Genomic DNA, 25,154 nt, shown 5'->3' on the forward strand with positions numbered 1-25,154 from the left:
GGGGAGGTGCTAGCCCTCTGATCATCTTTGCAGCCCTCCGCTGGACCTACTTCAATAGCTCCATGTCCTTGTTTTGGGGGCTCCAGAACTGGACACAGTACTCCAGCTGGGGTCTCATGAGAGTAGAGGGACTTTCCCTCGACCTGTTGGTCAGCTCATGCTCATGCTCATGCTCATGCTGAGTGTTTCATCAACTGACACACCCAAATCCTTTTCCTCAGAGCTGCTCTCAAGCCATTCCCTGTCCAACCTGTATCCATGCTGGGGATTGCCCTGACCCAGGTGCAGGACCTTGCACCTGACTTTGTTGAACATGAGAGTGGCATGGGCCCATCTCTCAAGCCTGTTCAGGTCCCTCTGAATAGCAACACTTCCCTCTAGAGTGTCAGGTGCACCACTCAGCTTGGTTTCATCTGCATTTTGCTGAGGGTGCACTTGATACCAATGTCCAGGTCACCTTCAAAGGTTAAACAACACCAATGTCAACACCAGTCCCTGAGGAATGCCACTTGTCATTGGTCTGTACTTGGACACTGAGCACAACTCTCTGAGTATGACCATTCAGCCAATTACTTACCCAGCAAATGATCCATCCATCAGATCAATTTTTCTCAAATTTGGACACCAGGTTGTTATTTGGGACATCATCAAACACTTTACATAAGTCCAGATAGATGTCCACATCTCTCTTGTACTGGTGGGCTAAAGCTGGATCCAGCATCCCAGATGCAGCCTCACCAATACTGAGTAGAGGGGAAGGGTCTCCTCTCTTGACCTCATGACAATATTTTGCCTGGTGCAGCCAAGAATGCCATCAGCCTTCTTGTGTATGCAACCAAGAATACCATCAGGCTTCTTTGTGACATCACCGTGTTGCTGACTCACATTTAAATGGGTGCCCATCAGGACCCCCAGCTCCCTTTCTCCAGAGCTGATTTCCAACTGGGTCCCCCTGCAAGCACTGGTGCCTGGTATTGTTCCTCCTTGTTATATTGTTCCTTGTTAAAATGCAAATTTCAACAATGAGAAGAATTCACATAATTCTTTTATTGGAGTATTAAAAGGGCTGGATCACCTGAGAGATATCTTTCTTGAAGAATTTACATACCTGGAGGCTGCATGACTGAAAATACAGTCTTAAATTTCACATATTCTTGGTGCTTTACCTTGGAATTCAAATTACATGCTTTGTTGGACACAGCCACTATCTCCTTTGCTGTGGCTTTCTATACAGGTTCTTTAGAGAATTTTAACTACTTTAGTAAGATTAGCCACGATCTGGTTGTACCAGTTGTGCTGGAAGCACAGTCATTAAACATCTTATAGGATGTTATAGTAATTATCTGCATCATAAAAAGTGTAAGAGAAGGATAAAAGAAAAGACAGTGATGGTAGAGATTCAGGTTTAGATTGATGTACTCTTCAAAGTATACAAGATCAGATAACATCCTTGAAAATATAATGGAAATATGGGAAACCTTAGATACATTTCTCAATATTTCTTCTTATGTTAACATCATGTACTACTTTTTAAGTGTGAAAATATTAAAGTCATACAGATGGAATAATATTTCAACATATGCAAATGGCTATCTTGGGACAAATATAGTATTGCTAAATTGGGAACCAGAAATACTGTAGTACAAACAATCTGAGTAGTCTAAAATGGAACATTTCTGCCTCTGGTAATTAGGTTCAGAACACTGAGAAAATATTATTTCCTTTTCTCCCATGCCCATAACTATACTAGTTCACATGTTTAGGCATCAAAAGCTTATGAAAGAACAAATAAGGACTCTGTTTCCCAGAGCAAGTGCTATGGTATCTAGGTTAGAATTTCAGCTAATTCCATATAATAGTACAAGTTGACAGCAAGGACTTTTTAAGAGTATAATAAACACTCAGATAAATATGAAAAAAAGCACACTAAAATATAATGCAATTACTACTTGTTAAGAAAATAAAATCCTTTATTTTCATCTTTTCTAAGTGTATATTTATTACTTGATAATAAAATATATGGATTGGCTTTACTAGATTAATCATTAAAAAATTCAATATATTAACAGTTCTTTGAAGTACTTTCTCTTGCACTGGAAAACTTCATCCAATGCTGCTCAGCTAAGAGTCTTCCCAGTGTTGTGTCCAGGTGAGCTTTGAAGATCTCCAAGGATGGAGACATCAAGTGATTACATTAGAAAACATCAAGAGTGCATAAACCTCATGTATCCAGGACAATCATCTTATCAAAGAAGGTGTTGTGTTAAAAAATACGATATCACCTTCATAAATTCATGCTGACTGCTTCCAGTTATCTTCTTGTCCTTATTATGTTTGAAAATGGTTTCTCAAAAGATGACTCAATAGTGAAAGACTCCTTCAAAAAGAAACTGCAAACTTGTCACTTGTAAATATGGTTACATGTGTTTTTTAACAATAGTACTAAAATAATGATGAAATTAAAAACTGAAGATAGTGTCACAGTTCAGAGTGGTCTGTTGCAGATGTCCTTGCACCTCAGGTGGGTTTATTTATGCAGTTCTCCTGTGCACAGACTGCTTATAAGCATTTGTTATGGTTAATACACCACATGATGTTATGATGTGGAATATCAATAATACAACAAAAATCATAAAGCCATAACAGCATTTCACCACTAGGGAAGAGTACTTGATTCAAGAATCATTGCTGCAAATATGAAAACAAGCAGGCTGTTTCCTTAGTCTAAATGCATGAAAAAAGCTATCACATCATATCAGGTCAGTTGTTTTGAGAATACAGTTAAGTATAATTTACTATCTAAACTCTTCTAGTGAGAAACCATGTTTTCATGTTTAGCATTAACAAATGCTTGTTTGAAAGGACTCAAGAGTAGTTGCTGGCTAGAATAATTCAGTTAGGCAGAAATATGAGTAGTGGATTTTTTATGTAAGGGATTTCAGGATACATTAATGAACAAAATTTCTATTAATATCTATAAAAGTCTGTGTTTTAGACTGTTTAGAAGATGTTGTTCAAGAAAAACATTGACAAATCAGAATAAATAGAGTGAAAAGTGTCAAATTCTACAAGCTGAGAAGACAGTAGTATGATAAATAAATAACTTTTCAATTTTAAAGTCAGGCTTACAGGAAAAATAATAAAGAAAACTACATTTTCAAACATTACATTCAGGTATGAAAAAAAGCTCTGACTACTGATGAAGCATGACTAATTGTTGAGCTATGAAATTACGTTTTTGTTGGAGTATATATTGTAAAATCTCACTCTTGAGTGAGAATGTTTTACTTAGCACCTGGCTCTGCGCATGTGAAATTAGGATTACTTCCATCTGTGTTTATCACTTTGTCTTCTTATGCACTGAATTTCATATGCCTGTATGTCTTCTGTGAATTCCTTATTGCAAAGTCCTTCCACTGTGGTTGATCCTCACCTTTCTTACTCAATGAGTATAACTAGTGTACTTGTTCAGTTTAAACCAGCTTCTGCTTATCAATTATTAATAGATTAAGTCATCCATGCTCACTGAAAACAATTCTCATTCCATTTGAATCCTGCATTTTAACCTTTAAAGTCATCATATGCTGTGTGAATTGTGTCTGATCTCTTTTACTCCTGTAGAAAACTATCATCTTCAAGAACCTTCAGTGAGGGTTGTTGCTGACTGCCTTTTGGAATGGATAATGTCAAATAAACCTCCCTTGTGCCTATCTCCAAAGAAGACTGAGAGAAAACTGACTCCATATATTTCCTTCCAAAATTTAATTTCCCTCTTCCAGAGGATACTGCATTATGTCATGTCCACTAATTCTGCTCTTTATTTGAGAATTCCTTGGGTGTTCCTAATGAAGTCTTAAAGTGCTGTGGACCTTCAGACTTCTTCACAGTGCAGTGATGGAGCACTGGCACAGCTGCACAGAGAGGTGGTGGAGTCTCCTTCTCTGGAGACGTTCAGGACCCATATGGACGCCTACCTGTGCAACCTGGGCTATGGAGCTGCTTGGGCAGGGGGTTGGACTCAATGATCTCTTGAGGTCCCTTCCAACCCCTACAATTCTGTGATTCTGTGATTCTAGGCTTATGATATCAAAAACTGCTTCACCCTAACAGTTAAAATCATAGTTAAATATTCCACGTATTTCATTCTAGCCCTCTTCTAGATCTCTTGGACACATAACAGCTAGTTTTGGTCATTTGTTACTGACTGTTCACTATGTATGTTTTCTCTGCAAGTTCAACCAATATCTTGATATGAAAAAGACCCACTGACTGATATACTGTCTGCAGGGAATGGCAGCATTTGTGAACTCCTCAGCCAGAAATAAGGTTAGTTGGACAAATACATTTTTTCCTATTTCAGCTTTATTGCTTTATTTCTTTGCACAGTTGTTTTTTGTTTGTTTGATTGATTGATTGATTGATTGACACACTGGTCATATATTGGCATGAAATTCAGAGGGATGTTCTTAACATTTCTCATAAATTGCTTCCAAAGCTCTTTTTGACTAATCATGCATTTCTATTTAGCCAAGTTTTCCCTCAGATGAACACAACCTTATATTTTAGAAAGATCCCACCTTGCTTTTAAGAGTAACTCTTATCCTAGAATATAGCCACATGAAAAAAACCTTTCTAATTTTGTGAGCATTTTCAGTTAGGCATCATTGATTTGTCATACTCAATTGTACAACTGACAGTATAGCTCCTATTATCCTAAATACAAAATCAGTTTGTCAATTCATCCCTCAACTTGGAAACATCTAAATACCGTGAAACTGAATGTTAATTTTATCTAAGCACTTGAGATTACTTAGCTTGGCAAAAAGACAACAGCACAAGACCTCTTGGAATGAAAATAAGGGCAAATACATTTCAGTATCAATAGCTTGTTCATATTAATTCAAGAAAATACATTAACAGATACTCATTAAAGTCAGTGAGTGTCTCAAGATCTGTTTAAAAGCTAGATCCAGTCTGGACTAGTAGCAACTGTAGTACCTGTATGTAAGAAAAATGAGAAAAAGTGTAGAAAAAAAAGAGCTGTCACTATAACAGCTTTGTGCAAATACCTGTGGGACAGGAAGGAAAGATCCTAAAATAAAGTGTTGCTATCAAATGGTAAAATGTGCACATGGCACATTATAACATATAATATTATTAGAAGAGCATAACTCGAAAAAAAATCACAGTACTTGTTTAGATAAATGTTTTAGAGACAAAAGAAACATTATGATTGTGATATACACAGAACTTCAGAGGAGTACTTGATAGAATGGAAATAAAATTTAAAAAAAAATTGGAAAAGAAGATATTTCCTATTGTTATTACTGAAGAGATAGAAGACCAAAAGACAGCATCTGGAGTTGCTGCTGATGAAGTAAGACTCCAAAGAACAGTCTCGATATAATTTTAAATATTTTTCACTTATCATAAAAATTGTCCCCATTAGATGACAATGTTAATGGGAAAAAGGCCTGGAATACCAGATATGGGAAAACTATATACTTTCAGACTGAGAGCATTAGGAATTGAGTGAAATGTTCCTCTATAACATCCATATCATGAATAGAAGGATTAATAAATGCAAATTTTACTGCAACAGAGGAACTCAGACGGAATTTGACAAGTAAGAGAGAGATCTGACTGTATAATCAAATCTTGCTGTGAGGGAGGGTCACCAGTCTTCATAACCATGACAGAAGAAATGCAATTCTAGAATATATCAGTCTAAGTGTTTCCTGTAGAGAAGCAAAAGTACTCCTAACTAAGTTACCGGGAGCTCAGTTCAGTTGCCTTAACTCAAGAAGCAATTTTCTATACACTGAGACATCTTCATGCCGATTATATATTTGATGAAAAACATATTTGATAGCAGACCATGCCTGACCTATGAATGGCAATGGGAAGCTACAAAATATCTCATATTACAGTTGTCATAGATGTTTAGGCAAATGAAATGCACTCTGGGGTCTATCTCTTTTTAGAATCTTTTACTGGATTAGTGGAAAAGAAGAAAATGAAATTTGAAAGCAGAACAGATCTTTAATTTGATCATCTAGAAGATACAGTTTCTTTGCTCTTGAAACTTTTCAAGCTGTTCATTTAGTTCCCATGAAACATGAGTTCTTTACTTTCCTGGAAGTAAAACTTTCCTCTTAACAGTAAGAGATATTCAACATGTCCACCAAAATAATTTGCTGACTGCACTTAAATGAAACTATTTCCACAAAATTCTTCCATGCCATTAGGAAGTAAAGGAATTTGAACAACAACAACAACAAAAAAAAAAGTTAGTCTTTATTTTAATAAATGGAGATTTGCCAAGATGAACTGAAATATACCATATATATCATGCTGTGTGAGGTGGTATTAACTACCTATAAAGCTTTTCCCAGTGAATGGGAAAGAGACTGCCAGTCTCTTTAAATTTGCCCAGAATTTCTAAACACCAGTGATGTTCACCATACATGTTCATACTATAACACAAGAGTAACTGTTCATTTGCACACTTTTTCCCATTTGTCAAGCTTTTTCATATATAAAACATGAAACTTGATGAATTTACATTGTTATGTTTATGGTATTTCTTGGAAGGATATTAATATTATTACAGATAATATCACATATCTAATATTAATTATCTCTTGGAAGATGAAGAAATAAAACTCAACTTTTAACTCAGATATAAACATATTTTTGACACACAAAATCTGATTATTTAGACATCTTCTAGAGGAAGAACAGCCCTTATTGGCTATTTGAGGACTTTGTCACACAACTCTTTAGCTCAGAAATATTTTTCTTTGCCAGCTTGACCTGTGATTGTTAACAAGCCCAGTGATGTAGAAGGAAAAGACAGTCAACATACTGTATTGTATATTTGACTGTTTGCTTTAGAGCAGCTGTTATGGTTCCTCCAGTTCCTCAAATCTAGAAGAACATAATGCTACTAAATATCAGCTGACTGTAACTAACCTGGTTTTCCTTCCTCTCTTTTACCAGAGCTAGCCCTAATCTGCTTGGGAATTCATGAGCTCCCTCCAGACTCCTGTTGCTCCTGAGGAAAACTTTACTCAGCCTAGGGATCACTTTATAATTATGTGAATGCTGAAAATGGAAAACATGGAAAGTAAGAAAAAAGGCTGATAATTTATCATTTGCAATATGAATCTCATGACCCTAATCAACAATGAAATCTAGTCACTACAGATTTTACAGAGCAGTCACAAACTTCCAGAGTTTCAGCAGAAGGCATTTCAGAGGAGGAGATATACAAGCTAGTAAGAAAAAAAACCACTTTCACTCTTTCCATGAAGTTATGGCCTATTTCTTACCTTTTAATTGGGTATAATCTTACTGAAACAGGAATTAGAGAATGTAGCAAATTAAATTAAAAAATCAAACTGCTTTCTAATTACCTTCTTAAAATGTCAATAAGGAATTCACAGTTAGATTAGAGTGTTTCAGGCTATTACATTAAAGGCTTCCCATTTCAAAAGAGAATGCAGTTGACTCTTGAATAAACATTATCTTTGCAGTGCAAAGTGTAAAATGCTCTTATTATTTTTTGTTTTCTCTTTTCTTTTTAATCCTACATCAGTACTCTCCAGTGCAGGTTTCAACAGGTGGCAGAAAAGCAACTTGGTGAATTCAGAACCTATTTTTTCCACGTCACTAGTCATCATTGTAGCTGTACCTGATCCATGTCTTGAGAAACACATCTATTATAGAATCATTAAGGTTGGAAAACACTTCTAAGGTCATCTAGTCCAACCATCCACCTACCACCAATACCACTTCTGCTGGCAGCACTATTTCTGATACAAGCCAGGATAACATTGGCCTTTTGGCCACCTGGGCGCATTGCTGTCTCATGTTTAGCGCTCCAAGATCGTTTTACTACAAACTGTCATTCAGCCACTGTGCTCCGAGCCTTAGGGCTGCTTGGGGTTTTTGTGGCCAAAGTGCAGGGCCCAGCACCTGGTTTTGTTGAACTTCATCCCATTGGCCTCAGTCCAGTGATCCAGTCCATCCAGATAATACTGTAGGGCCTTCCCACCCCCAGGCAGATTGGCATTTCCTCCCAACTTGGTGTTGTCTGCAAACTTACTGAGGGTGCACTCAATTCCCTCATCCAAAGCACCACTAAAGATATTAAACGGGATAGGCCCCAGTACTGACCCCTGGGGAACACCATTCATGACTGGCAACCTGCCAGATTTAACTACATTCACCACTGTGTAAGGAGAATCTCATAAAATGCAAGTAACGTTTTCACATAGTCATTTTTCAGACTAAAATTGCATCGTAGACTTGTCACAGTAGACGAAGAATATTCTTGATAAATGTCAGTCTAAGATACTTAGAACTGGCTTCAATAGTCTCAGAAGTGACTGCTCTATTTGAAAGGTTGTGAAGAAAGAGGGTAACTACAATGCTTTCCATTAAAAAAAAAAATTGAAAGCTTCAGTACTTCAGAAATCCTCATTTGACATTTAGGAGACATCTGCCTGAAAACTCTGACCTCACTTTCAAGGAGGCACTGGCACAGGCTGCCAAGAGAAGCTGTGAGTGCCCATCTCTGGAGGTGTTCAAGGCCAGATTGGATGGGGCCCTGGGCAGCCTGATCCTATGGGGGGCAACCATCCCATGGCAGTGTGGTTGGAACTTGATGTTCTTCAGGGTCCCCTCCAACCTAAGCCATTCTGTGATTCTATGATGCTCTGAAATCTGAATCTGCCACATACTGCACATCTTACCACAGATTATCATTAAAAGTGGTAAACTAAATTGAATAATTGTACTTCAAACAATTATTCAGATGTTAATTCTTCATTTGTAAAATGCTAGAAGTATTTTCTACTGCCTTAGCATAAGGTTGCTCTGTTCCTGGGACAAAATACAGGTGGAATCATTCTGTGCTGTGTTCTGCTGACAAATAAAACAACCCTTCTAACTGCCAGACCACGAAAATAAGGTTATTCACATGAATCATAGCAAGTCTATGTCAGAAGAGGAATTAAAAACTGTTGATAGTATTTAAAACTGTCTGTATCTGTTTTGCTGTCCTCTACAGACATTAAATGGAGCCCCAGCATCACTGCCAGAGCATACCGTTATTACTCACACTAGCAGATGGCAAGCAGTACCTTGAAAACACTGAAAAATTACTAGGAAACACATAGAAGGTAAAAATGTCTCCCCTATGGTCTAAGTAATTCGAAATGCAATAATGGCCTGGAAAGGACAAGTGTACAGCTGGGCTCACTCATGATGCCAGCTCCCATTGGCAGAGGTCCGAGCAGCACTGGGGGAGCAGGAAAACACATGTTTAAGATCTGAACTGCAGCTGTCTTACAGAGCTGAGGGCACACACAAAAAAAGAACATTGTGAAAGTCATTCTCTGTCCATTAAACTACTTGAATTCAATTTTTTTCGACAAGTGCAGTACGTGAAATGTAAAGTCTGGGTAAGCTTTATCTGCCTGTATGAAAATACAGACACTGCTCAGTTGCAAATTCACATCACTGAGGCCTGACTTTGAGAATAAAAGAATCTTCTTAAACAGACACAAACAAGATCATAATGCACCCAAGCAGCTCACCTGCAACTGGAAATGTTTATAATATTTTATACTGTGGAACTGAGCTCCACAAACTTCTCATTACATCTCTGTTCCCAGTGCTTCAGCTACATGGTCACTTCATGGCTGAGGTGTAGAAGATCCTCAGGCAAGTTTCTGCATCTAGGCAGTTACTTTATATCTTCACAGAGTCACACAGTCATAGGGTTTGAAAGGGACCTCTGCAGACCATCCAGACCTCCCTGCTAAAGAAGGTTCCCTGCAGTAGGTCACACAGGTAGGCATCCAGATGGATCTTGAACACTTCCAGAGGAGAGTCCCAAACCTCTCTGGGCAGCCTGTTCCAGTGCTCTGTCACTCTCACAGTAAAGAACTTCTTTTTCACATTCAGATGGAATTTCTCACATTGCATTTCATGCAATTTGCCCCTTGTACTGTTGTACACCAATGAAAAAAGTCTGTTCCCATCAACTGAACTCCCATACTTTATACGTTCATAAATATTGACCAGATCCCCTCTCAGTCTTCTCTTCTCTACGCTGAACAGGCCCAGGTCTCTCAGCCTTCCTTCATACAAGAGATGTTCCATGCCCTTATCATCTTTGTAGCCCTCAGCTGGACTCTTAATCAAAGATCCCTGTATTTTTGAACTGAAGAGCACAGAACTGGACACAACACTCCAGATGAGGCCTCACAATGCAGAGAGGGAGGACCACTACACCCAATCTGCTGGGAATGCTTTTTTTAATACACCCCCAACACCACTGTCCTTCTTGGCTGCCAGGGCACACTGCTGGCTTATGGCCAACCTGTTGTCCTCCAGGACACTCAAGTCCTTCTCCATAGAGCTCCTTGCCAATAAGTCAGCACATAACCTGTACTGGTGCATACCCACATGCAGGACCCTACACTTGCTCTTGTTTTGTTTTGATTTTATTATTTTCTTATCTATTTTGAGGGCTTTTTTTCAGACTACTCTGTCTATAATTGGGTACTGATTTAACCAGGCAGGTTGCTCAGCACCACAGTCATTTGCTCACTTCCAGCCTTCCCAGTGGGATGGGGGAGAGAATTTGGAAGGAAAAAGAAAAAGTAGAATTCATGAACTGATAAAACTCTTTACTAAGAGAAAAGGAAAAGGATAGTAGTTATGACTATTTTATGTATGTAATATGTATATGAATATATGTAACAAATGATGCACAAGCAATTATTTAATCAATAACAAGCATCCACAGAGATCTGACGGATGTGATACCCGCTAGAAATCCATACCTCGCCCTTAGGGTTGCTGGAGGCCAGGCAAAATAAACCATTGCACCTACAAAAGCATTAAATAGTCATAAATTGCAAACATACCCTCCCCAGTGCATATCTCCTTTTGGTATTGGAGATGTCTGCCTGGGGTCTGCAGCTCTGAAACATGACCTCTAAGCCATGTCTCACAGCAAGGGCATCCTATCCAATGCTCAAATGTGAGCAACTAAATTAAACTCAAAATCTCTGTTGACTCCAATAGGAGCTTAGACAGATTCTGAAGAAGCAGATATTTACAGGTTTCTTATCTGAGGTTTTTTAATTGCAGCCTGAATTTAATCCACAATGACTTTTGTTTCTCTAGGACAACAGAAGCATTCCTGGAGTTCTCCTCTGGGGAGCAGAAGGTTTATGTCTGTCCTCAACATCTTCCCCAGTCACTCCAATGGCCTGGAAGTGGCTGCACTGCAGATGAAACTCCAGTCTCCCCTTTACCTAACATGCCTTTTTTTCCCTTGTACTGTTACAGAATGGATTTTTTCCCAGCATATTTACCTCTAGAATCACATTCTCTATTGTAAGATTAGCCCTGCACAGCCCATCTTTTAGCTGTTTATCTTCTCTGTAGTGCTAATATCACTGTTTCTGACCCAACTTTTGCCTGATTGCCTTTCTTTATCCAACTCAAAGCCCACAGATGTTGCATTTGCTTTCAGACTGCTGGCTCTTCTTCTGCTGCAGCACAACCTTTTGCCTCTAGTCCTAATTCTTTTGAATTAAAGGGACTGTCTTGATCCCCAGCTCACAGTGTGCACAGTCCTGTCATTTGCAAAGCCTAGCAAAATAAGATAATCCATTGCTGATATTACCTTCTCTCCTTTCCAATCTCTGCTTCCTACCCAAAAAGGCTAAACTGCTCCCAGAGCTACAGACAGCTAATAGATGCTGGCTCTGAGCTTTTTTGTACTTTGGACGATTTTGTTTCTCTCTCTTGTTGTCTGACTGTGTCAGAACATCAGCCTCAACCAGAAGGGCATTGGTAGGGCTGGCTTAATTTAAGTGACAAATTCTAATTACTTCCAAAGGATTAATTCTATTTCCTTATTGTGAATCTGTACACCTGTATCTCCTATTATCACCCAGAAAAAAATACTTCTTTAACCACAACACTTCACTTTTGGCTCAGAGCTGTTAAAAATAATTATTAACAAATCCACCAGCAGAAGCACAGCTGCCCTCAGAGTTCTTGCTTTCATTCTGCAACCTACCGCCTGCGGATTCAGTGATGTGAGTAAATCTCTGCATTTCAAAAATGCCAAAGCTCACACAGCATTTACTCTCACCAGTCTTTCTCTCAGGGTGTTGATTTCATCACCATAAAACTGACTCCCTATTATTCCCTTCTGAGCAATTTAAAAAAGGCATTTCACTGCAGCAGAAGGTCTCATTTCCTCTAAAATCATTTGTCGTGAACATATGAGCATGTACCCAGAGTGATGGTCAGTGGTTCAATATACAGATGGAGATCAGTGGCAAGTGGTGTCCTGCAGGGGTCAGTACTGGGACTAGTGCTCTTTATCATCTTCATCAATGACATTGACAGTGGGATTGAGTGCACCCTCAGCAAGTTTGTGGGTGACACCAAGCTGTGTGGTGAAGTTAAACATGCCTGAGAGACATTCAGAGGGACCAAGACAGGCTCAAGAAGTGGACCCAGGTGAACCTCGTGAGATTCAACAAAGCCAAGTGCAAAGTCTTGAACGTTGTGTTGTGGCAACCCCCTCTATCAATACAAGCTGGAAAGTGAAAGGATGGAGCACAGTCATGCTGAAAAGGATCTGGGGTACTGGTGGATGACAAAGTTGCCAGCAGCCAGAAGAGTACCCTTGCAGCCCAGAAGGTCAACTGTATTCTGGGCTGCATCAAAAGATGCGTGGCCAGCAGGGTGAGGAAGTGAACCTTCCCCTCTGCTCTGCTCTGCTCTGATGAGGCCTCACCTGGAGAACTGTGATCAGATTTGGAGTCCTCAGTACAGGAGAGATGCAGACCTGTTAAGCTGCATCCAGAGGAGGGCTACAAAAATGATTCAAGGGGTGGAACACCTCTCCTACAATGACAGGCTGAGAGAGCTGGGGCTGTACAGCTTGGAGAAGAGAAGACTGTGAGGTGATCTGAGAATGGCCTTTCAGTAAATGGGGGGATATAAGAAAGAAGAGGACAGACTCTTTAGCATGGCCTGTTGTGATAGAACAAAGGCAAATTTAGACTGGATGTAAAGAAAAAGTCTTTTACAGTAGGGGTGGTGAGGCACTGAAACAGATTGCCCAGAGGTGTGATGGATTCCCTGTTTCTGGAGACATTCAAGGGTAATCTGAGCTATGTGTTTGTGTCCCTATTCATTTCAGGGGAGTTGGACCAGATGACCTTCAAAGGTCCCTTCCAACTCAAAATGTTCTATGACTTTCTATTTCAAGGTATTATTGCAAAAAAATTCCATGCTGTTGGTTATGTAAACACAGAATTGCTTGAAAGCTTTACAGTGGGCAGGGTTACACACTTGCACAAACTGTATCGAAAGGCAGTATCATCCTGTTTGCATTTCTTTAGAGCTGGTACAGTTATCAGAGTTTGCTTTCACCTACCAGTAACTATCTTTCAGTTAACAAAACCCTTCAGCTATCCATTTAAAAAAGGTGTTTCAAGTAAAATACAAAATGGTCTTCTCTCCCGTGATTGTACATCAAATCTGACTTTTGATTTTGATCCTGTGATGAAGATATATTAAACAGCGTGTCATTTCTTTGCATCCTCCATTTAGTATGCAAATCCTGGTCCCCAAAGAGCCATCTGTTGTAAAAAACATCTCTGCATTTAGGCATCATGTTGTCAAGTTTGTGCAGTGAGTACAGGAGGCAATCATTTGTCACAAGAGGATCCCATAAAAGTGTTTCTCATATTTATTCCATGATAAAGTGACAGAGATTAAAAATCACTTTTTAAAAATCTTCAGATACTTTATTTGCTCTAGGGCAGGTGATGCAGATCTATACCATATTAGTGCTAACTGAGCAAATTGACATCAGTGATTTCAGCTTTCCTTTTTCTTCTGCTGTTTACAGTATATTTGATGTTCTTACAGACAGAAAAATCAATGAGTTACCTTCAAAAAATGAGTGTAATGAAGATAGCATTCCAGGTCCTGCTGGTATCCACTGTTCTAGATGGACATTAATTTGAGTTCATGTAACACTCCTGAGCACTCTACAGATGATAAGTACCTCTGTACTTCTGACAGTGGTCTCAGTACAGATTACTGGATTTTTTTCCTAACAGTTTGCTGAGTTTTAACAGTTCTAGTAATTCTGTAATAGCCATAGTCTTTGTAGGAAGCAGTTGAAATTTTTTTCCACATGCAGCATAAATGTCCATTCATCACACATAATGTGAACATTCCAGCAGAGAGCATCAAAATGCTATTAAGACAACACAGGTATTTGCACAGAATTATCCTTTGCACAGTCAGACTGTGGAAAAAAGAATCACAGCAAAATAGTTTCTGAACACCTTATGCTGATAATATGATGAGCCATCACTGGCTCTTCTGCCACAGGCATGGCTTGTAAGGATGATGGCTCCCCGGAGTTGCAGATGGGTATATGATATTTGTATTCTTTAATTTTCAGCTTTGCAAAGTGCAGGAATTCCCTTATATCTTCTTCATAGTACAGTTCACCTTTACTTGCTAACAGTATATATCTTTTCTGTTTGCTTCTGGAGGTAAACTTCACAGACCAAGAAGCTTTCCTGATTAACTTGATTTCTATGGGAAGATGCATGGTTTCAGTATTTTCTAAGTTTCTTAGTAAGAAATACGGCCACAATAAATGTGTTCAGTACTGGCGCAAGGATAAGAGCAGCTACAGTGAAAGTTCATTCTCCTTTTTGTTTGTTTTCTTCCTCAACACAAACTAAGAAGCAAAAAGGCTTCCTGCCTTTGCAACAGCTGAAATACTTAGGGCAAATTTGGAACAGAATATTTTCTGTAAAATCAGGTTTTTAATCAACTAATGAATAAATAATGGAATGTAGGTGTTACAATGGACACATTCCTTACCACCAATGAAAATACTGAATGGCAAAATATGGAGTTTCTCAATGAAGTATTTATAGAGAATATTTTTAGTTCAAATCAGTGGACCACAGGCTTCAGACCTCCTGAATCATTCCACTTGGGCTACTGAATACATCATGTGAATGCATTATTGAATACTACCTAAAAGTAGGATCATATTTTATTTCTCTCTTCACTGTTCTGACCATTCTAGTCCTTCTCTAGGGTCCTGTTCAGGAAGTCTTTGGATTTTTAGCCAAAGGTTAGCAGTTACCAGCTTATTCTTATCTGTTTTTATGTGTCTGTGCATTTTTCTCTCACCTTGCAATTTGTCCCTTGGAGATGTTTATAAAGCCAGAAAGAACTCATTTTCCTGGAGGTTACAGATAGATGGAGCTTGAATACTGTGTGAGAGGCCATGTTTCCTGTAATATGCTCACATGAAGGAGAGCAGAATCAGTGCAGAGCAAGAGGGCAACACCAGAAACAGCCAAAAGCACATGTTATGAGATCAGATATGATTCAAAATTATTTAATTTGTTCACCTTAGAATTCTCTTTTCATTTTAATCAAAATATTTGTCAGTACATTTTTTAGTATTTGTAATTGAAGAAAACAAACTTAGGATCAAATCTTTTGGTTTAATTTTTTTCTTTACCTTTCTTTGGAAGGCACAAATCAGCATTTTACCAGTGACCCCTTTAAATCTAAACCTGTCCCATTTTGCTTCCAGTCAGCTGCTGACAGAAGGGCTGCACACAGTATAATGAACCATGATTTATGTAATTAAACACATTCATCTTAAATCTACCCTTTGAGACAGCTTGAACAACAGTCTTCCTTGGGAGCCCTTTAACTTCAAACATACTCACTGGTTTAGTTTGAGCACACTTTCTTTAAAAATAATATGTCTCTATGACCAGTTTTTCCTATCATTTTACTCCAAATCATCTAAAGAATTTATCTAGGAAAAGAATCTAGGGGCATCAATAAGTTTTTAGGAATATTAGACTATAGTTTGTAACACCATGCAGCAAGCATGCCTGCACTGTCCAGAACACGGTTAACATTGTTAATGTTAGGAGTCCTTGAAGCACCATTTCAGAAAGTGTGGATCCACTTCAACAGAAATTGAGGTTGCAGTGGGGTGGGGGTTGGCATCTTCTCCAAGATAGTGTCAGGACTGGATGATCTTAGAGATCGTTTCCAGCCTCAGTGATTCTATGATTCTATTATTCTAGATATTAGCCACTGCAATTATAGTCCATTTCATATACAGAGATATCAAGTAGGAGCTTGATTTCCTATTTACTGCAGTAGTGGGTGTTTAAGATTAATTCTCACCCAATTACTTCTTCCAGAGCATTTCTTGGGTTTTCAAAAAATCAGGAACAACATTGCCATTTTCTAGCTATCACTGTTATGAGGCATACAAGAAAGGTAAACTGTCTCCTCCTTCTCTGCAACTTACAGAAGCCCTATAACAAGACCCCTTCAGCTTTTATTGGCACAGTTTATCTCCTCCACTGGTAATTCCATTTCCCTCTTGCTTCAATGTTGTCTACAACCATTATCTGATTTGAAATTGTATTGGAAAATAGTCTCCCAGCCCTGAACAGCTTGCACGTGGCCATTCTAAATTGTTGTTAGCCTGGGGTCTGCAGGCCACTTTACCAACAATTCTCTTTTGAATTTCAGCAGCTGACACACAGAAGAGTCACTGAGAGAAGATGATTAACGACTAATACATTAAAGAGAGGCTTGGCCAATAGGTGTAGCCAGGATGCTACTGTCTCATGGAATACAGATTTCACATAAGTCCATTTAGATATTTAATGTGGACTCTCTCAAGGCTGATCCCTGGCTTCTCTGTGCTGCCAGTGCCAGGTTTAATTAAGCCAGTGCTGCTGGATTCTGATACTCCCTTGGCCAGTGGAGCAAAATGAATTCTCTTTACCAGTTATTTTCTTTCCTACTACCATGTAGATTTATATTATCTGTAGTATTCTAGATATTGTTTCTAGAAAGCCCAGTGCCTCCTAGAATCCACCAAGTGTTTGCAGAATTTTCTGACATGTCCCCAAATCTGCACTGGGAAACTGCTAGAGAAGTTCACAGAAGCACAATCAAAAATGCTTAATGGATCAAGGCCGTTGTCTCTAGAGTGACAGCTGCCCCACGCTTCCTGAATTCAGTCTACCTTACACATTTTCTTTAAGCCAAGAGTGCTTGTGCTTCCCAAAAACCAGGCAGATTGGCTATAATGTCTTTTTGCTAGAGTCAAGTGTTTCATTGGAGGCAAGACAAGTATTCTTGTATTCTTGTATTCTGGAGCACTGGGCATATTTAAGAAGCAGAGAGTTCATGGAAGCACAGAAGTGTGACTGTCAACATTCTCCAATCTTTCTTGCATTACATGCAACAAAGCTTGTTATTTGGGAACTGCTACAGTTTTTACTTTGAAAATGATCCTATTCAGGAGAAGAGAGTGGAAGTTGAATGGAAGTGGCCTTAAGATGTTCTCCTGCAGTCAGTGTTGAGGCTATCATGAACATCGCTTGGGATTTCCATCTGGAGAACCACTGCAGTGGTCAGGGTGAGCTGAATTGCTTAGAAGGGAAGTCCTTTAAGATACACAGCTTCCAGCATGGCTGTACAGAGAATAAGGAGGGAAAAGTGGTTTTATGGAGCACACACTTCATGACTTTTTCAAAGTAATCAAGGACAATTAAACTCATTGTCTCTCAATTCTCCAAATTCTACGTCACCCTGGTAAAACAGCAGTTACTATTTTGTCCACGATGTTAAGATTCTAAAAGGTAGAATATTTTATATTAAAACAGTCAAGCAAACATAAAAACAAACAAATAAATGATTTTAATCCTACAATCTGGTTAATATGGCAATATGAAAGCCAGTACTGTATCACAAAATAATTGGTTATAACAGGAATGCATTTCCACTGGAAGATATATGCAATACACATTTATTTTGTAATTTTTTTCGAAAATACTCTAAGTAAATATCATTCTTTTTCTCACATTTTATCTCATTCATAAGTTCATAAGTTCATAAGGTTGGAAAGGACCTATAAGATCATCTAGTCCAACCATCCTCCTATCACTATCTCAACCCAACTACTAAATCAAATCCCTTAGCACCTCATCTAAACGCTTCTTGAACAGCGCCAGGGATGGTGCCTCAACCACCTCCCTAGGCAGGCCATTCCAGTGCCTGACCACTCTTTCAGAAAAGAAATGCTTCCTCAGGTCTAATCTAAATCTTCCCCGGCGCAACTTGTGGCCATTCCCTCTCGTACTGTCGTTATTTATCAGGGAGAAGAGTGTACTGTGCTGATTTACAAGGACCCTGCCACAAGTCCTGGTCTAGACATTATTTCTGGATGTCCAAAGCTAGAAATAAGATGTTTGTAATTTAGACAAATATGTGAGCCTGTTTGAATTAAATTTAATATGTTCTGTGTCTGTGTAACATAGACAAAAACATAAATAAGAAGGTAGAAAAGTAATTTATAGTGACCTTAGTTCTTCCTCAGAACCCCAAGCTTTTTATTTTGCACTGTTTCAATGAAGAGCAAAGGAAAATCATATCACCCAATCTGACCATCTGTTGGATAAACAACTCCATCACAGCATTTCAGAACACTACAAAGACACTGGGTGATGATTTTCATCAATGAAAATAAAATTGTCTTAATGATTTCAGAAATACAGACTACAAATTCATAATGATCTCTACAGGTCCCTTCCAACCTCTACGATTTTATTCTGCTAATTTGTTGTTTTGTTTTGAAGATGTGCTTTTTATGAGTACTGAGGTCTATGTGAGTAGAAAAATTATGATGTAATGGAATTATGTTAGGTTTCATTGGAAGTAATAAATCAAAAATCAGTTGATTATGCTAGTTACCTGACAATGACTTTTGTGTGAGCGTCTATGGTTTATCAAATTGATTTCAATACCTTTTCTGCAGTGTTTATATAGTACCTGTACAACTTGGTGCAACAATTTTATAGACTCTGATTAAGAGAGACGTTGCACCAAAGGTAGAACAGTTTGCTCAAGGATAAAGGCTTATGGATTATTCATCATGTATTTGCTCTCAAACCATGTAAGTGGAATGTAAACAACACAACACTGAAAACTATCCTGTGGTCATTTCAGAGGAATGATATCTGAGAAGCAGAAAAAAATAAATAAAAAATTGAGCACCTTAAGAATAATTTTTTTCCTAAGTGAAACTGTCATATTCCCTCCTTCACAAATATCATTTATATTTGATGAGAAAACTGAGCAACTCCAGATGCTCTTACATCTCAGAGCAAGTCCTTTAAGATGGGAATGCTTCTTTATTTGTTTACCTTCCATGCATAAATGTTTTTAAATTACCCATTTTATCATTGTTTTTGTTTACGATTAAATATTAGTTATGATAATTTACTTTTGGCTGATTAAAGGCTGAGCTTTTCAAGTGTTTACTTGGAGATACTGACATTTAATCATCAAGTAATATATTTCTAGCAGTAGTTTATGATGTTTCTGTCAATGCAAAATAAATTTCAATGCTGTTATGGCAGTATTTTCAATACTCTCTTTTGCTTGAGAGCCATACTTAGTCATTTTACTGAAGGAAAGAAAATGGACATGACCTGAAATTGCAGATACTTCCTCAGAGCACCATAAGTGTCTGATAAATTCTTCTTTAAGGAGACACATCTGAGTGACTGAAGACCCTTCTGCAGCTGTATACGCAGTTGAGAGTTGGACCAGGGAAGGCACTTACCTCTTATACCATGGACTGGGAATGTCAACCAGCTCTGCAAAACTGGAAACAGGGGTGAGGCAGAAGCAAGGCTCAGGTTGGATATTTGGGAGAATTTGTTCTCAGAAAGAGTGGTCAGGCATTGCAACAGGCTGTTAAGGGGGGAGGTAGAACTACCTTCCCTTTTAAAGAAAGGGTAGATGTAGTACTTCGGACATGGTTTAGTTGGCAATACCTGTGATAGGTGGATGGTTGCACTAGATGACCTTAGAGATCTTTTCCAACCTTAATGATTCTATGATTCTAAAGGGAAAATCCTGATGATGTAAATTGAGAAGTGATTTTAAAGAAAATTAGGGAGGAAAAGTATTTTACAAAATGAGAGATCATCATTTATTACATTACGTTATTGAGAAGACCTTAACACTCAGTTTCTAACTCAAAAAAATGGACTTTCTTAGCATGTTTTATTTCCATGTCCTAATCCAATGATATTATCTTTTTATACGACTCCAGAAGAAATTAAAAGTATTGAGATCTACATGAACAGTAGAATTCCTTCCCTGTATTTCTCTACCTAGTTTTCTCTTGGAGAATCATGCACTGCACACAAACACATACAACATTGAGTCCCATCTGAACTTGACATGAAAGGTGAACTCTGAAGTACCAGCTAGCTTTTGGAGCTACAGACACAGCTGCAATGTATGTGTAAGTCCCTGTTCATCTTAGCTACATGTACAGTCTCTCCAAACAGACATACCACTCAGAAGTCATCCACTGTCTTTCAGCAAAAACTGTGCATCACAACCACTGGAGTGACATGCCAAGAGTACAGCTGTGTTTTGTAGATGTACAGGAGTTTTAACCAGCAAGTGCACAACTTGCAGCTATCTCACTACTGTTTTGCAATGGTTTATGTGCTGCAGGAAGACTTCCAAAGCTCTGCCACTGCTGAGGAAGCCTCACCACCCATGTCACCATTTCTCAGCTCAGTCAGAGATTTGGTTGAACTGTAATTCTCTCTTCTGATTTTTTTAAGCATGAAGAAATATTAGAAGACATAAATCTTCTAATGGGTGAAGCTCACATTCCCAGGAAGTTTATTATTATTTTGAATACACCATCAAACTTTTCTCGTGATAAAAGCTCAGGCTGAACTAATGAAAAACAGCATCACAACAGTGCACTTTGAACACTGTGCTTCTGAGTGACAAATAACGCTTTTTGTAGTGGTATTTGAAAACAGCCCTCCTAGAGTCTAGCTCATTTTCCCATTACAGGTAAAATTTTGCAGTTTTTGCAATTTGGCAGTTAAGAAACTTATTCGGTTAAAATTTCTTCAATTTGTATAACAAGTGTCTAAGATACTCTCTTTTCTCTTTCTCACACATTTTTGATTTGCCAAACTCTGCAATGTTTAATAGAAAGTGCATACTTAAATATTTATTATTGTCTGAAGAGATGAAGGTACTATTTGCACACTAAACATTTTACACTGTATATTAGCTTCCTCACTTTCTGAGTGCTGCAGGATGAAAAAAAGGATTATTTTCTTTCAGAAGCACAGCAGAAATCTAGAGTCAGTACTATAGGCTCAGCATTATGTAAAATTTTCTCTTGCTTTAGATGTAAATAATGAAGTAAATAAGACAAAAAGTGTTTTCAGCAAGCTGATATAAGCGACTTGATACCATTCAGCTTTAGACGTGATCCTAAACATCTTCATTCAGGTAACACTTACAATGCTAGTAAGCCCACTGCTTCAACAGGAATAAGAATTATAGGGATAAAACTTGCAGTACTGTATATCCCCCCTCACTCCCACCCAAACTGCTTTACAATTAAATGCAACTGAGTTCATTATCTGAAGATGGAGACAGATTTTAGAAAAACAAAATACTGTTGAGAAAAGAAAAATGTTTAACATGCTCCATTCCAATTCTGTCTCCCACTGAACAGACAAATGCTTTAGGTTTGTTTCCATTATTTCTGTTCCCATATTCTCTTTCCAGAGCTTCGCTTTCATCCTGTATACAAAATAATTCAATATCAGACCCAGGCCTTCCTTTAGATGCTGTCCCTGTAAGCCACAAGTGATTCACTTGTTTGATCTCCCTTCACGGCTGCTCCTGCCTCACATTCATTGTGGGAGCTGGATGACTCAGCCACATCAGCTTTTGCAAAGATTCCACCACTCCCACACAGCCACTATCCCTCTCTTCCCTCCAATAATTTTCTTACCTAGCACTTAACCACAAATCTCAGCTTATACCTTAATTGTTTTTCTGCCTTCATTCTTGTTTCTGTAAGGAAATAGCTTATCGTAGTATAAATCAGACAATAGTGAATTCTTTCATCCTATTGCATATATATATATATAATTTCTTCCTCAAAATTTCTTTTCCATAAAGATTATTTTTTTCTATCATTGAAGTTGCTTTGATGTAGCATGGTGTAAAAATTGTAAGTGAGGAAAAAAAGAAACAACTATTTTTAATGAAAACTGTTTGTTAAACAGTTATAGTTTATTCCAAACACTTTAATATTCAAAAAATTACCCCAGTAGTTTAAGAATTGAATTGTAGGTGTTTATTTTGTTGTTGTTGTTTGTTTGATTGTTTGTTTCTCTAGAAAGTCACACTTCAAATAGCTGGCTGACAGCTTTGGAAGCTAAACATTATTTCATACACCAGTTTGGGCTTGCTTAGGTCTTCATTATGCCAACAGTGAAGATAATTGATGAGGATTGTCTTTATCCTTGAAAGGAAAATTTTTAAGAATTGGAAGTGACTTCATATTTTGAAATTGGATAAAATATTGTGTGGAATTTGGCAGATTATTTCTCACATTTGACAAAAAGCCCTGCAATACCAGACCTGAACTAAACCACAGAATTTATTTCTAGTGAGAACAATGACTTTCAGGGAAAAAAAAGAAACAATAGTTTAAACTTTTCTATGCACAACTATAGGTTATATTTGTGTTACATAAATTGTGGGGTAGGACAACATATTGCAAGAACCTATCATTGTATTCAGTTAGTCTACTAAAAATGTAATTCAGAATTTTCTTTCCTATAAGATATGTGGAATGTGACAACTAAACTCATACCAAAATTAGGTAAACACTGACTGACTACTGTAGCAGATGATACAGCATTATTCTAACCAGAAATTAGCACTCGTTCCTAACATCAATGTCATGCATGCCTAGGATTTCGCTGAAAGTTCTGATGGGCACAGGAGTTTCCATGGGCAGATTGATTTGTAGGAAAAAGTTTGAGTTTCTAGTCTGTTCTTTAACAATCTGAGCTCAGTTCAGTTACCTAAACACACATGCTGTGCTGTTTGAGACAACACAATTTTCTAAGACAGCCTTACAGAGTAAGCTGGTGCCACACAGAACCTGTGAGAGCTCAGTGCCCTTTAGAAAAGATATCTGGAGGTCAAATTGAAGACCATCTCAGATTTTAAGGGATGTCATGCCTCTGCATTGCACTGTCTGTGCCAAAACATTGACCACAGTTTCTGTCAACAAACGTGAGCTAGATTAAAACAAGCCAGTTTGGTAATGCTGCCAGTACTAACCCAGCAGAGGATAAACCATAGAATCATGGAATCCTTAAGGATAGAAAGACCACTAAGGTCATTTAGTCCAACTGTCAACCCATCACTACCATACCACAAAGCATGTCCCTCTGTGCCCCATCTCCACATCAAATACCTCTGGGGACGGTGACTCCAACACCTCCTTCAGCAGCCTGTTTCAATGTATTACCACTCCTTCTGAGAAGATATATATATTTTTTTAATATCTGAACCTGGCACAACTTAATGCCATTGCCTCCTGTCCTGTTGCTGTAACCTGGCAGAAGAGAAAAAAATGTTCTACCATATTCCTAACCTGACTGTCACAGCCTACAGTGAACTATGTGCCACTAAAATTACACTAACAAATCTGAAACTAAATTGGATATGTCTGCATAAGCAGCAATCACAAAAAGAATGATAGAAATACAGGAAAAGGAGGTCAAAATAACCTGCAGAGAAAATACAGTGGTTTAGCAATTTCCTAAAGTTTCCCAAGGAGACAGACTGAGCCAATGAAATTCTCACTCATGCAATCCAAAAATAATAAACCACATTTCCTGACATAGAGACTGACCAGATATAGACCCAGTGATCTGTCAGCTATTTTAGTCTTCCGGCAACACTTTGCCCTTTAAAGACCTTACTTATTGATTCACATTCTTCAGATTTTCCTTATGAATCTATCTCAATAATCTGTAATTAAAACTGAGCTGACCTCATAAAAATTGTGGGTATTATCGTTTAAGTTTGCAACACTGAATTAGTGAAGCTTATTTCTTGCCTTTGATTTCATAGTTCATGGAATTCAAAGAACTTTTGGCAATTCATAAAAGATAGTGAGTGACCTTGCCAATTGAAAAGCAATTTTTTAGAGCCTGTAATAACTTTGGCTCAAAGGTAAGTGCTGGAGAAGTTCTCACACCATCCTTGACATGTTCTTTGTTCTCAACCTTTTAAATGGCTGACAGTGATTCGTCTTACTCAGCCAGATGTCTGAAAGCCTTCAAGATATATAAATGTGCCTAGGAAGAGAGCCACATCTGACGCTTCCAATTCTGGTATTGACAATGCCTAAAGGATTCAAAGCAAGTGGATTTCAAACTCTCTTCACTATTATTTCCCAAACAAAAAGCAAGCAAAAGCTGAGGGGAGACTGCAACTCAAGCATCTCTGAGCAGTAATCTCCAACTGCATATCTTGTTGAAGAAAGTAAACCAAAACAAGAAATATAGGAAGAATTAGCAAAAGAAAACTGATATTATTGAGATAGATTGTACATTCTCTGATGCAGACATATTGGAAAACTTTTGAAAACACACTCAGCTGTTGCCTTCTCATCTCCTTCAAAATACATTCCCCAGCACAATTTCTACTTGCTGTCATAAAGTTGCCTCCATTCATCATGAATTTTAATTTCCTTCAGTCCCCATAGAATAAGGATTTGAAAGCTTAAATCTCAGCCTTCAAACAATCAAATGGTCTACCAAAAGTTCCCTTTCCCATCATCCCAGGAGTCAATGCAGTCCCTCACTGTCTGCAGAGAAGAAATGTCAGCAGGAGAGGATGATGATGTTCAAGTCACACTGCTGTTCTCAGCCAACACCTTGAAGTTTACACACACAGCTCTTGATGCTAGTAGATCAATATAATAGCCCAGTTTGGTAGACTTTTTCCAAATTTTGTCTGGAAAAAGTGAAGAGTTCCTCATTTTTCTGCTGACAGTAAACCACACTGTGGCAGAGGAGCAGGTAAAAGCACAACTGGCCTACTAGATATTCCAGTCCTGCAGCATCCCAAGAAGTAATGGCAGTGGGATAGCAATCACA

Source organism: Cyrtonyx montezumae, unplaced genomic scaffold (genome assembly GCF_038088225.1).
Source record: "Cyrtonyx montezumae isolate F1298 unplaced genomic scaffold, pur_monq_1.0 scaffold_12, whole genome shotgun sequence".
Classification (NCBI taxonomy): domain Eukaryota; kingdom Metazoa; phylum Chordata; class Aves; order Galliformes; family Odontophoridae; genus Cyrtonyx; species Cyrtonyx montezumae.